The following is a 13,925-nucleotide window of genomic DNA, read 5'->3' on the forward strand; positions in this document are numbered from 1 at the left end:
TCCCAAATCCAGTCGTTCTCCTGGTCTATGCCACATCCTGCCCCTCTCCACACCCCCAGGCCAAGCCAGTATTATCTCTGCTTTGCTACCACAACTTCTGGCCTTTCCTTTGCTGATGGAGCAGCTCAAGGGGACCTTCCAAAATCACCTTATATATGCCTTCCAACCCTTCCATCCTCCAGGGTCCTCCCCTTTAGCTCCTGTTCCACTTGGGATGAAGGCAAAGAGCTGGCAATTCTCCACGAGTGCCACAGTCTGGCCCAGTAGCCCTCTGTCTAGCCACTGCTCACCTTCCAAGAAAATGCGTTCACTCTCGCTGCAGGCCCTTGGCGATTATTCCTCAATCTACAGTCTCTTGGAACCCTCGTCCCTGAGAAACCCATTCTCTGCTTAAATGCCACCTTCTAAGGGCAGGATCCATAGCCACAGGGTTTAATGTTGCCCCGTGTTTTAGTCAGCTTTTCCACTGCTGTGACTAAAGGTCTCAACCAGAACAATTCTAGAGAAGAAAACTTGAATTGAGGGCTCGCAGTTTTGGAGGTCTTAGTCCTTAGAAGGCCGGTTCTGTTCTTTGGGGTTCGAGGTGAGGCAGAACAACATGGTGGAAGAGTGTGGCAGAGGGAAGCACCTCACATGGTGATCAGGAAGCAGAGAGAGAAAGACTCCACTCTCCAAATACAAAATATATACCCCAGGGCCACACCCCCAATGAACCACCTCCTCCAGCCACATCCCACCTGCCTCCAGTTACCACTCAGTTAATCCCACCAGAAATTACTTCACAGGTTAGGTTAAGGCTATAACCAAATTATTTCTCCTCTAAACCTTCTTAAATTATATCATATGTGATATTTTGGGGATGCCTCACATGCAAACCCCATTATTCTATTGTACTCTCTTTCTCATTGTAACTTGGACCTCATACATCATATGGTTGGTTTGTTTATCTGGTTCTTTGTTCATTTATTTTCTGTCTCATTAGAATGCAAACTCCCTAAGAACAGGGATTTTTGCCCTTTTTGTTTATTGCTCTGTCCTCACCCTCCAATGCAGTGAGTGCTCAATCAGTATTTGCTTGAGCAAAAGGAGGAAACACAGTAAGTGCTTAATAAATGCTGGTATTATCAGTTCTGCAGTATTAGGTTGGCCTCCCGTGACCAGATGTGGCATGGAAGGATGTGCTGGTGAGCTTTAGTTTTCTAGTTTGTTGTGAATTGTCACTGACGATGAAATAATACTTTTTAAATTGTATTTTTAACAATAAATCTCAAAAAGGAGATGAAAGTGACTTGTCCTTGTTCACTTAACACCGTCAGCTCACAGGATGGCCTGCATCGGGGTAACTAATGAAGTGAGGTGTTCTGTAGGCCCTGGCCAGCAGCACCTCCTGGACCTTCTCTCTGGAACTCCTAGAAAGTCATATGGAGGATGGAGCCAGGCCAGCCCTGCTCATCAGCTTTTGAGAAGCCTAACCTCCATTAGGAGTGGGCAGAACCTGGGCATCTTCATGGCTGCATTGCAACTCTGAGGGTCTCTCTACCTGTCCTCTTGAATGGCCTGGGCACTGTGGAGGTGGCCAGGCCGGGGTTCGCATTTTGCTCCATTCACTGGGTGATCACGGACCAATGATATAACTCTGCAATTTGTTCATCTATAAAATTGGGACTGCAGTGGCTGGTGGACAGCTCTCCAGGTTAAAAATGAGGTCTGAGTGCTCCTGGCCAAGGCTGAGTGCCCAGCTGGCCTTCAAGAGACACAAGTCACTTTTCCCCTGCAGAGGTGGTCACAGACACCTGGGCCAGGTGAATGCTACGTTCATCTTCTGTGCTGACAGATTCTGACCAATGGAGCTGTGCACAAAGATCACCTGCCACCTGCATCTGAGGAAGAAGAATGAACTGCAGATATTTCTGCACAACTCTGCAAATCCTCTGCCTCCAGAGCAGGCCATCTGGGAACAGAACAGTGTCCTGAGTCTAGACTCTGGGATGAGGAATTTGGTGGAGGCTGGAGGGATACAAGTGTTCTGCAGCACAGATCTGGAAGCCATCCACTCCTGGATGTGTGAAAGTGCAGGCTGCTGTGTGGACCCAGCCTAGGACAGAGAGAAGATGGCTTTCCTGCAAGGTGCATCCTACACTTTGTCCAGGGGCTCCCCACATGAGAACAAGAACAGATTTCACTGGATGGAGGGAGGGAAATAAAAGAGAAATTGGCTGCCCTTATTCATGCTTTTAAAACATCCTTATCTTGTTATCTACTAATTGTACCTCAAGGGTGGCCTGCTCAGTGAGTGGGAGTAACCTCTTGGGAATGAGGTGGCTCTGTTCTAGGAGGCTTTCTGTGTTGCCTTTCACATTTAGTTCTAGGAGCCACATTTTGGGTGTGGATTTTTGTGCACGGTAGGAGTCAAGTTTCATTTTTCTCTATTCAGATAATATGCACTTGACCAGCAGCATTTATGGAAGCATACACACTTGCACATGCAAATACACGTGCAAGCACACATGTGCATGCACACACACGCACACACAGAGGCTCGCTCCTCCCCTATTGCTTTCTAGTCCTTCCTTTGTAATATATCGAGTGCCCTCATTGGGTGCCCCTGCTTCTGGACTCCATTCACCACGCTATTTAAATAAGCAAATGGCTGCTGGAGTCTCTGGGGCAGGTCCAGGAGGGCCCAGGTCTCCCAAGACTTTGCATTCCACCATGGTGCCTCCCTCAGCCATAGCCTCCCTTCAAATCTGAGTACCCCCCTTCCCCGCCATCTTTGGTCCAGAGAAGGCTGTTTCCAGGTCATGAGAATGTGAGATCCTGGCTTGAGTTTGCTCCATTTTGTAAATAGCTGGATGAAAAAATGTCATGTCAAATGGAATTTTTATACCCATGTGAAACAGGTGAAGACCAGACACTGGTTGCTTTGGGCATCACTGAGGTTAATGCTGGGAAGTGATCCACAGCACAGACCAGGTCAGCGCAGCTGGGCTGTAGGAAGGCCTACTTGGAACACGCACCCCTGGGAGGCTCCTTCTGTACTCCCTTTACCTGCCACCAGCTCCTCTGCCGTCAGAGGAGTTCCTGAAGATTGTACCCAGTGCTGCAGGAGGTGGTGTTTCCGTGGGGCTGGGAACTCACTCAGGTCATGTCCTGTTAGCTCACCTCACAGTCAATTTGCCTCCTTACCTAACATGTCGTGGATTCTATCTAAAGGGCAGCCAGAGATAGAAAAGTCCAACCTGGAATGCAAGCCTGGAAGCCCTGGGCTCTGGGAGCTGGGGGCTGAGCTGCAGAGGGTAGCACCACCGGGGAGCAGAGAATGGGAAGGACACTGTTGGGCAGCGAGGGCTTGGCCTTCTCTGACCCTGGGATTTGCTGAAGCCTGCAGCAGACCCACTGGCATTTCTGCTGAGTGTCCACTCGTGTCTGCAGTCAGCAGCTGAGGGTGCTAACTGCACCCTGCTAACACTCCAGGAGGTAATTGCACACCCTGCCTCAGTGCTGATGAGGCACTATTAATTTGGGGACACTTTAACACCACTTCACTGTGCCAGCTTAGCAACCTGGCTAATTAATGGGGAAAAAATAGTAAAGAGTTTATTTAAAGAGACATTGCAATAAAAAATAAAAGTCACTGCAATGTTTTGATACAAGGAGGGAGTGTAGATTTTATATATGTCCATGGAGGTAAGGCTATGATCTTGCCTCTGAAAATAGATGGAATTTTGTGTTTTTCTTATAAACCTGTTTGCTGCAGTATGTATAAAAGAAACATATTGGGTTATTTGTTATTTTGGTGTTTAGCTTTTTGAGTTCTTTATATGCCCTAGAGATTAGTGCTGTATCTGATGTGCAAGTGGCAAAAATTTGCTCTCAAGCTGCAGGCTCTCTATTTACCTCACAGATTGTTTCTTTTGCTGAGAAGCTTTTTGTTTGAATCCATCCTATTCATTAATTCTTGATTTTAATTCTTGTGCTATAAGAGACTTATTATGGAAGTAGGGGCCTAATCTGACATGATGGAGATTGGGGGGCCTACTTTTTTTTCTATTAGATGCAGGGTCTCTGGTTTAATTCCTAGGTCCTTGATCCACTTTGAGTTGAGTTTTGTGCATGGTGAGAGATAGGAGCTTAATTTCATTTTGTTGCATATGGATTTCCAGTTTTCCCAGCTCAATTTATTAAAGAGGCTATCTTTTCTCCAATGCATGTTTTTAGCACCTTTGTCTAATATAACTGTAATTATGTGGGTTAGTCTCTGCATCCTCTATTCTGTATCATTCGTCTACCAGTCTATTTTGGTGCCAATACCATGCTGTTTTTGTTACTATTTCTCTGTAGTATAGATTAAGGTCTGGTATAGTGATGCTACCTGCTTCTCTCTTCTTGCTAAGGATTGCTTTGGCTATCCTAGGTCTCTTATTTTTCCAGATGAATTTCATGACTGCTTTTTCTATTTCTATGAGGAATGTCATTGGAATTTTGACTGCAATTGCATTAAATCTGTATAGTGCTTTTGGTAGTATGGTCATTTTGACAACATTAATTCTGCCAATCTAAGAACAAGAGAGATCTTTCAATCTTCTAAGGTCTTCTTTAATTTCTTTATTTAGTGTTCTGTAGTTTTCATTGTAGAGGTTTTTCACCTCTTTTGTTGGGTTGATTCCCAAGGTTTTTTTTTTTTTTTTTTTTTTTGTTGTTGTTGTTTTTTGGTAAATGGGGTAGTTTTCCTTGTTTCCCTTTCAGAGGGTTTGTCACTGATTATAGAAATGTCTTAGATTTATGGGTGTTGATTTTATATCCTGCTACTTTGATGAATTTATTTACTAGTTCTAGAAGTTTTCTGGTGGCCAAGGAACTGAATAGACCCTTCTAAGAAGGTGATATACAATCAATCAACAAATATATGAAAAAATGTTCAACATCTTTAGCTCTCAGAGAAATGTAAATGTAGAGAAATGTAAATCAAAACTACTTTAAGATTTCATCTGTCAGAATAACAGCTATTAAGAATACAAACAACAATAAGTTTTGGCGATGTTGTGGGGAAAAAGTCACACTCATACATTCCTGGTGGTACTGCAAAATGGTGCAGCCAATATAGAAAGCTGTATGGAGATTCCTTGAAAAACTTGGAAGGGAACCACCATTTGACCCAGCTATCCCTCTCCTTGGTCTATACCCAAAGAACTTAAAAACAGTATACTACAGGGACACAGCCACATCAATGTTTATTGCAGCATAATTCACAACAGCTAAATTGTGGAACCAACCTAGATACCTGTCAGTAGATGAATGGATAGGGAAACTTTGGTATATATACACAATGGAACATTACTCAGCATTAAAAAAGAATAAAATCATGGCATTTGTAGGTAAATGGATGGAGTTGGAGAATATAATGCTAATATGATGCCAATCCCCCAAAAAGCAAATGCCAAATGTTTTCTCTGATGTAAGGAGGCTGATTCAGGGTTGGGTTCGGGGTGAGGAAGCATGTGAAGATTAGATGAACTCTAGATAGGGCAAAGAAGAGGGAGTGGGCAAAGGGTGTAAAAAAGACGGTGGAATGAGATGGACATCATTTCTCTAAGTACGTGTATGAAGACACAAATGGTGTAAATATACTTTGTATACAACCAGAGATATGAAAAAATGTGCTCTGTGTAATATGAATTATAATGCATTCTGCTGTCATACATAACAAATTAGAATAAAAAAATTTTAAAAAGAAACATATTTAGTGAGAAGCTCATGGTTTTTTAATAAGATAGACCTGAGTTTGAATCTAGACTGTTTTTATTTAAATCAATTTGGAGAAATCATTCAGTCTCAATAAACCCTAAGTTTCCCATCTATAAAATAAACGAGGCCATATTCCCAGCATTGCCGGTTACCTTGGGATTGGAGATTGCCATGCGTGATGCGCTTGGCGTTGTGTTGGCCACCAGTACACACGTCATAAATCAGAGTCAAGTATGAGAATTTTCCTGACTAGAAAAGGGAAGATTGAGGTGGAGTCTATGAATCTGTAATTCTTTGGTCATCAAAGTCTTGATACATTCCTGTGCAGGGAATTGGCTGAGCTCGAGTCCAAGGACCTGCTGGGTGAGGGCTGTGTCCAGCGCAGGCCCAGCTGGCCATGCCGGACATAGAGCGACATCGGCAAAGCCATGCAGTTAGAGCCCCTGATGTCCAGGCACCTTGCAGGCCTCCTGCAGTGGTGGCTAATGGGACCACCATTAGTGGGCATTACTGCGTAGGGCCTGGTGTGCTGTCAGTAAGTCACCTCGGCCGTTTGTGCTTTCCTGACTTGTCCTGCTGTCCGGAATCCCCACATGATGCCTGAAGGACCAGCAGCCATTTCCTAACTGTGAAGTCAGAGGTTGGTGCTGAAGATGAGGGGCTAGGGAGGATGGAAAGAGCCAGGGTTCTCATCACCAGTCCAGCCCTGGCCTGCCTGACCGAGGCCCCATAAACCTCTCCCTCACTGAACTGTGGTTTGCTGAGTTTTCAGTCACTTGGAGCCACATTTACTCCCAATTGGTAGAGTCTTGACATTTCAGACTACACTAAAGGCTGGCATAGACTTTTACTGTCTTGCTCTCAGGGCATGATGAAGAACAGGTGATATGCCCTGAAAGACACAGGGCCACCAGGGGTGGCGCTGGGTGACCCAGTGCTTCACCTGGAGAGGACAGTGACAGAAACCAATTTCAAAATCACAGGTTGTGACCAAATGTCTGACGAATGATCTGATGAGAAAACAGAATATTTGAAACACCCTGGGATCCGAGAGGACGGAGCCTGTGAGGACGGTCATGCCCTGAGGGATGCAGCGTGGATGAGGTGGTGGGGAGCCAGGAGAACCCCAGCACAGATCCCAGCCTGCCGCTCGCTTCTGTGCACACCAGTGAGCTGTGCAACTGCTCCAGGACTCGGTTTCCTTCTCTGTAGAATGGGGCCATGAATCTACCTGGGGGGAAAGCCCACGTCCTGGTGCAGGACAACTCAACCGCTGGACCTGGGGCAGCCACTTCTGTTCAACCAGACACGGCAGCCCTGCCTGAGAACGTGGCTGAGCTGGAGTGGCCCTTTGCTATGGGTACTGACTTGTTGGACCCTCACAACCCCTGTGTGAAACAGGCAGGTTACACTCATCTGATAAAGGAGGAGACCAGAGAAGTCAGTGACTGACATGAGGTCACACACTGGAGCAAGACAGCAGAGAAATCTCGGACCGTGGTCCACTGTGGTTCCACGTGCGCTCGAGTGGTCTGCCGGGTGTGGTGGAGATGGCCAGCCTTGGCTTTGTGGCTGGGTTTTAGCTGGGCTGATTGCCATGCAGAACAGACTCCAACTCCATGCCCCCGTCTGTCCTGGAATTCAGAGCTGCTGTGTAGCTAAGTTTCAGCCAATTAGCAGAGAAGGAAGTCAAAGTGTGCAGGAATCCAAGAAGGCTCCTGGAAGACAGCCAATAGGAAATTATGAATGTGCAGTTTTTCCTTTGTCTAAATTGACCGTGACTGTGATGGTTGGCATTCCAGCAGCTCTATCAGGCCCTGAGTTAACGCTCAACAGAGAAGTCATTTACAGGAGCAGAAAATTAGAAGGCTGTTCCCTAATGACACCATGGAATCTCCATAAGAGCCCTGGATTCCCCACTTCTGGATTATGGTTCTATGAGGGAAAAATAGATGTTATTCTCTTTTTTATCCATTTATGCTTATTTTATGTTACATGCAGCTAAATGAATCCAAACTAACATGACATAAATCCTTACCAGTTAACTACGTGCCTGTTGGTGCTGTTGGTTTCCAAGCTCAGCCGGAGGCAACGTCGGTCAAGTCCAAGGGGTAGCTGAAGGGTGGGGCAAGGCACACACAGGGTTATCTCCACATTCTCAAGTTGGACAGGCCACTGTGGCACCCAGGGAAGAGATCTGGGTTGGATTCAGGTCTAAATGCCATTGAGGGCCAACTTCCCAGCAGCGTGGCCCTGGGCTGTGTCCAGGCCTCCCTGAGCCTCAGCTCCCTCATCTGTAAAGCAGATGTTATCTGTTATTATCTCCTCAGCCTTGTCAGTGCTCCCACCAGGAGCAGCCAGAGGCCGAGTGGGAATGGACACAGCAGAGTTTGACAGTCTAAGAGGTGTCGGATCCAGCATTGCTGAATCTAAATCTGCAGAGAGGCTCACGTGTTTTCCTGTATTTCGGCACTCCGGCCTCTCCCCTCAGAGTCCCTCCTCCCTTCTTAGCACTTCTAACCAGAATGAATTACTTTCCTCCCTGCTCCACCATCATGCTTCACGTACCAGGGACAGGCTCATCACCTCCGGTTGTGGAGGGTGGTCTCAGAATGTGACACTTGGCATCCACCCTGTGGTCCAGTGCTCAGCGGTGCCCAGCACCCTTCAGTGACTTCAGGAGCTTTGGTTCCTGTGCCTTGATGGGCTTGGGTGCCTGTGGGAGGCAGCTGTATCTACCTCATGCCTCTTGTGGCAAGCCAAGTGAGCGTAGCTCCTGAAATGACCAGAGCCGGAGCAGAGGCCCCTGGCCAGAGCCATGGCTGGAGCACAGGAAGACAGAGTAAGAGAGCGGCTCTTGGGTGGGAGGGGCCTGAGGACGTGGCCTCTCTTCTCTGTGCCTCTGAGCTCCCATCCATGACATGACCTAAGTAACACGGGCAGAAGGGGTGACTGCCTCAGAGTCAGGTGAGAGGATGCAGAGGCACATTCCTGTCCCCAGGCCGCCCTCAAGTTGCCACCAATGCCACACAGGAGACAGACTTGGAAGCAGCCAGGATGGACGAGGTGGGGATGTGAGGTGACCTTGTGGAGTCACACTGGCCTTCACACAGGTGCCACACAATCTCGTCAAGGGCCCTGACAGCCATAGAGCTCCACAAGTGCCAACTGAAATAGAGGAACAAGGGCATGAAAACTAGAGAGAAGGACTCCAACATAAATCCACCATGAGCAGAGATGGTTTCCTCTCCTGTACCATTTCAGGTGGTTCAAAATTGTGTGTGCTTTTGAGGGGAGACAAGAGGACTTTCTTCCAATTCAATGAACAAATATTTTCCACTGTGCAGAGTGCTGGGGACACTGTAATGGCCTAATCCCAGCCCCTGCCTCAAGTAGTACATAATCCATCTCGATACAGAGAATAGAATCACAGTCGTGCTCTGGGTAAATTTACTCTATTTCCCAAAATACAAAAGAGGGTGTGAGGAGCAGTCTGAAAGACAGTCTGAGTCCAAAGAAATTTAAAGTTATTTTAATGGTCTGGGGACTGTAGCTGGATCACTGGTCACACCTGTCAAAGCCAGGCCAAGCACAGCATGGGGGCGGAAGGCAGAGGAACTCAGGAAGGGTGAGAGACAGGTTGGCAGCAGGTAAGATAAGCTCTTCCTGTGTCTGTCCCCTCCATCCTGCTGAGCAAACTTGCACAGCGTCAACTGGGAAAGCCGAGAGGAAGGTAGAGCAGGTGAATCTCTGGTTTCCTGCTGGAGCAAAGCCCAGCTTCACCCCAGGTAGTGCTGACCTGGGCACACAGTCAGAGCTGCTCACCCTGAGGTCTGTGCCCCCAGGACGCGGGGTGCTGGAGGTCACCGAGGCTCTAGCTGGGGATGGGTGGACAACTGGCAGCAGCCTTTAGATGTTGGGTTCCCAGGAAGCGACCTGAGAGGTGATTTTGTAGCCCATGAACCCGTAAAGAAATTCCCTACTTTTAGGGCCTTCGGTTGGACAGTCCTCAATGAGAAACTGCTCTCCAGTCCACCTGTCGAAGCACTTCTCTGTAAAGGGTAGATACCAAATGTCTCAGGCTTTGAGGGCCATGAGGCATCTGTCCTCAGTATTGAACTCTGATGCCTGCCATGGACACACCCATAGGTCTCCACTGTAACTGTAGACAGGGCATTTGGAATTCCAAATATTCTTTTGATGTTTTCCCTAACCATTTAAAACGCAAACCCATTCTATTATGGGCTATATACAAACAGGTGGTGGGCAGGCTTGGCCCTTTCTGCTCTAGTCAGAAAGTGTCCTAAGTGACCTCTCAGTGTGACAAGAGAGTTGCAAAGAAGCCAGAGCATAAACTTTGACAGATATGACATAGGTGCATTTACTAGGATTAAATGTAGCTCTGTGTCATGGGGTGAGTAATGTCATCTCATCGACATCCATACTCAGGGTGGTTTTTGCCACTGGTTCCATTTATTAAATTTATAATTAAATAAAGTGATTTCCCAAGTGTATGCTATACACCTTTCCCTTATTTAAATGAGTTCACAGGCAGGAGGAGTTCTGGCAGGGTACTTACCCATGTGCTGTCTGGGATGAGTGACTTTCCAAAGTCACAAAGCTCACCTGCCTCTCTCGCCCCCTCCCCCTGTTCCCTTCCTTCAAGGACTATTTCAAGTGTTCTATGAATCAGGCACTGAAGGGTGTATTTTTTTTTCAGCAATGTATGAGTGTACCCTTTCTCCCCCCACATCCTTGCCAGCATTTATTGTTGCTTGTATTCTTGATAATTGTTACTTTGACTAGAGTGAGAGGAAATCTCAGTGCAACCTTTTTCGTTTTTTTTATTTGTTCTATTTGGTCCTACATGACAGTAGAATGCATTTTGACACATCATACATAAATGGAGTTTAACTTTTCATTCTTCTGGTTGTACACTTTGTTTTTTTTTTTTTTTTAATGTTTATTTTTTAGTTTTCGGCAGACACAACACCTTTGTTTGTATGTGGTGCTGAGGATTGAACCCGGGCCGCACGCATGCCAGGCGAGCGCGCTACCGCTTGAGCCACATCCCCACCCCCTGGTTGTACACTTTGAGTGTCCATGTTTATCTTCTAACTATCTGGGTTGAGTTCTAAGTTTGTTTCTGTATTTGATATTTTTTTTTTTTAAAAAATGCATTTAAAGTGTCAAGAAAAGTTGCGAGAGGTTTTGAAATGGGCCACCCTGGATTACTGGGTGGCCTGCGGGACACTGCTCTTTGTTTATTTCACAACTGAGGAAGTTGTGGAAAACTGGTAACCATGCAAATTACGTCAGGGATGTGCAACTCATCACTGCCTCTGGCCAGGCTGGTTTGGTATCTATAAATGTAAATTCATTTCAGCAATGTTGTTGCCTACGTGCTAGTGATTCCTGTACTGTCTTCTGAACGAGTTGTAATATCCTATTGGTTCACTTATTCATATGTTAAAATATTTGGTATTTATTTATTTGTAAGAGAGCTGTACGTTCATCTTTTTTCAATTTTTGACATGAACGTATTGATTGTTATTTAAACCCAGTAATTTCATTTATTTCATTTTTAACCCAAGGAGCATTTAGTAGTCTACTGTTTATATGCAAAAATATAGGGTTATTAATTTCTACCTTGCACATGATAAAATAGCCTTCATCTATATATTTATACCATTTCATTCCACAGAATTTTGAGATATACAGTAATGCAGGTAAACTCTAATGAAACAGGAAAATGTGAATAAAAATTAGGTTGGGGAGTATGCATTTTGGCATACATATAAGCTGGGTCCACCTCAGCTCTATTCATGGCTGTTGGCCAGGAGTAGTAGAACGGCAGAAGGAAGACTCATGGGGCAGGGAGGGGGAGAGAATTTGATGGAGGAGTGTGTTGGGGACCCACAGGACCATCTCTGGATTTGGTGATTTGCTAAGAGGACTCAAGGGCTCAGCATATAGATGCCTTATACTAGCAACAGGATGCATGACAAAATCAGTGAGGATGCTTCTAGATGAGTCCAACCTCCAGGCTTCAATTTATCCAGGCTTCTGGGTCTTCCAGGCTGAAGCTCAGGACATAAAAAACTCCTTTATGTACAGGACAAGCTGTCCCCATTGTTCCTGTCACTATTTCTGACCTATAGAAACTGTGAGCATAATAATCTTGCTTTTTTTTTTTTGTCACTGAATACAGAATGGTCTATTGGTAGCAACAGTAAGCAGAACAGGCTTTCAAAGTCTTTCCTTTGATGTGGAAGGGAGCAGTGAGGGACATGATTCTCTAAAACCCTGGTGCTGCAGGGGTTGCTTGTGGGTCCCTGTGGTCAGTGATTTTTGCCCTTGAAGCACTGTGAACTGGGACACTTTCCCAGAGCAGCTGAGACAAGGTAATGGCCCCTGTTGGACTTCATTTGTCTCTGAAGAGGACTCCACTTGTTGATCATGATTCCAACAACTGATGATTTTGTCGAGGAATAGGTGCCTGTGTGTTGGTCCTGCCTCCCCTCCACTGCGGGAATCTTCTCTCTCTGGACCCTGGCAACCCGACCTTCCTCTTCTCCAACTCTGAGTGGCGCTCACCTGGACCTCCAGAGCCCACACACCCCCCACCCCAGTTCAGATGTCCCTGACAAGTCAACAGACACAACCCACACTGGGTCTCAGAAATGGTGTGATAGGCCCCTCAGGGGTCAGGCCTGGTGTCCTCAGACTCATTCCCTAGGTGACAGTCAAAGGGGGTGTTTATATGGAAGAGGGAAAGGAGCAGGCAGCACGGGCACAGCCACGATGGGGGCACTGAGTGGGGGTGGCAGAGACGGACGGGGAGGGAGCTGGGGATGTTCTGTTTGAGGCAGGATTGGCCAGACTTTGTTGCCACTGAATGTTGGACATAGCTGCAGTGATGGTGGCTTCTAAGCTGGGTGACTGGAAAGCTACTCCACAGAACAAGAGCAAGACAAGAGTCAGGGAAGGTGCCGTGGCAGGAAACAGTGGGAAGAAGACTCCCACGTGACCGATGACCATCTGTAGGGTGTTCAGGAGACGAGACGGGGATGTGGACACGAGCCCAGACCTGAAGTGAGCCTCCAGAGGCATCAGCGTCCTGCTGGTAGAGCCTCCAGGAGCAGGGATGTGGGGAAGAAGCAGAGGAGTGATGTGGCAAGGGGCCTCTGGACACAAAGGAGTCCTTGGCAGAAAACAAACCGGGAGAGTGAGCTCTCCGTGGAGAAGCCCTCGTGCACCGAGGTGCTCCTTACACCTGCTAGGTGCTCAGACGTCTGTGCTGAGTGGGGAGGCCCCGCAGACGGGCAAGCAGAAGCTGTCCCTGTGACAAGGAAGCACAGGGACAAAGGAGAGGAAGAACAATTAAGGGGCAGACGTGTGAAGGAACAGCTCACTTTAGCTAAGATCTGCTACAGAGCGGCAGACCCACTGGCCTGGCGAGCAGCAACAGGAGAAGGGCAGCACGTTCCATCCCAATGTGTCAGGCAGGCTGTGACAGATTGCAGATGGTGACAGACACACGCTGCATGGTGCAGCCCCAGCTGTTAAGCGGAGGGCAGCCTTTCCGTGAGTGAACGGCACCCTTGCGCTCAGGCCTGGAGTCTTGAGCCTGCTCAAGCCCCCACCAGTGGTCACTGTCAGTTGTCTCCTCTTGACCTTTGGAGACCACTCACATGGAGGGGGCCCCGCTGCCAGCAGGCTTGTCATGGTAGCTGGGAGCAGAATGCAGAGCTGTGAACAGCTGTGCTGGGGACAGTGGGGATGTGGTGGACAGTGACAAAGACAGGCCAGCTCAGGAAGAGCCTGGAAGAAAACAGAGGGAAGGTGCCCAGGCTGGAGCGTGTCCGGCCATCACACCTGGTGAGGTTTTCTTTTTCCTGGGCACAGGTAGGAGGACTGAAGGCCCTTCCTGTGCCTTCTGGTGCTGATGTGGGAGGCACCAGCAGAGGAGCCTTCTGGAAATAAGAAACTGAGTAACCAGCAGAGGGAAAGAGGCAGGAGGGTACACAGGAAGAATTTGGAAAGAGCAGACAGAAACCCAGATTCAAGAGTCACGGTCCCAATCTGCACACTCTCCCCTAAGGCTGAACACTCTTCGCGGTCCTTCTCTGGCCTTCCAGACTAATTTTCCTGGCATGAATCAAGCACCAACCTATGAG

Source organism: Marmota marmota, unplaced genomic scaffold, assembly GCF_001458135.2.
Source record: "Marmota marmota marmota unplaced genomic scaffold, marMar, whole genome shotgun sequence".
In the NCBI taxonomy this organism is placed as follows: Eukaryota; Metazoa; Chordata; class Mammalia; order Rodentia; family Sciuridae; genus Marmota; species Marmota marmota.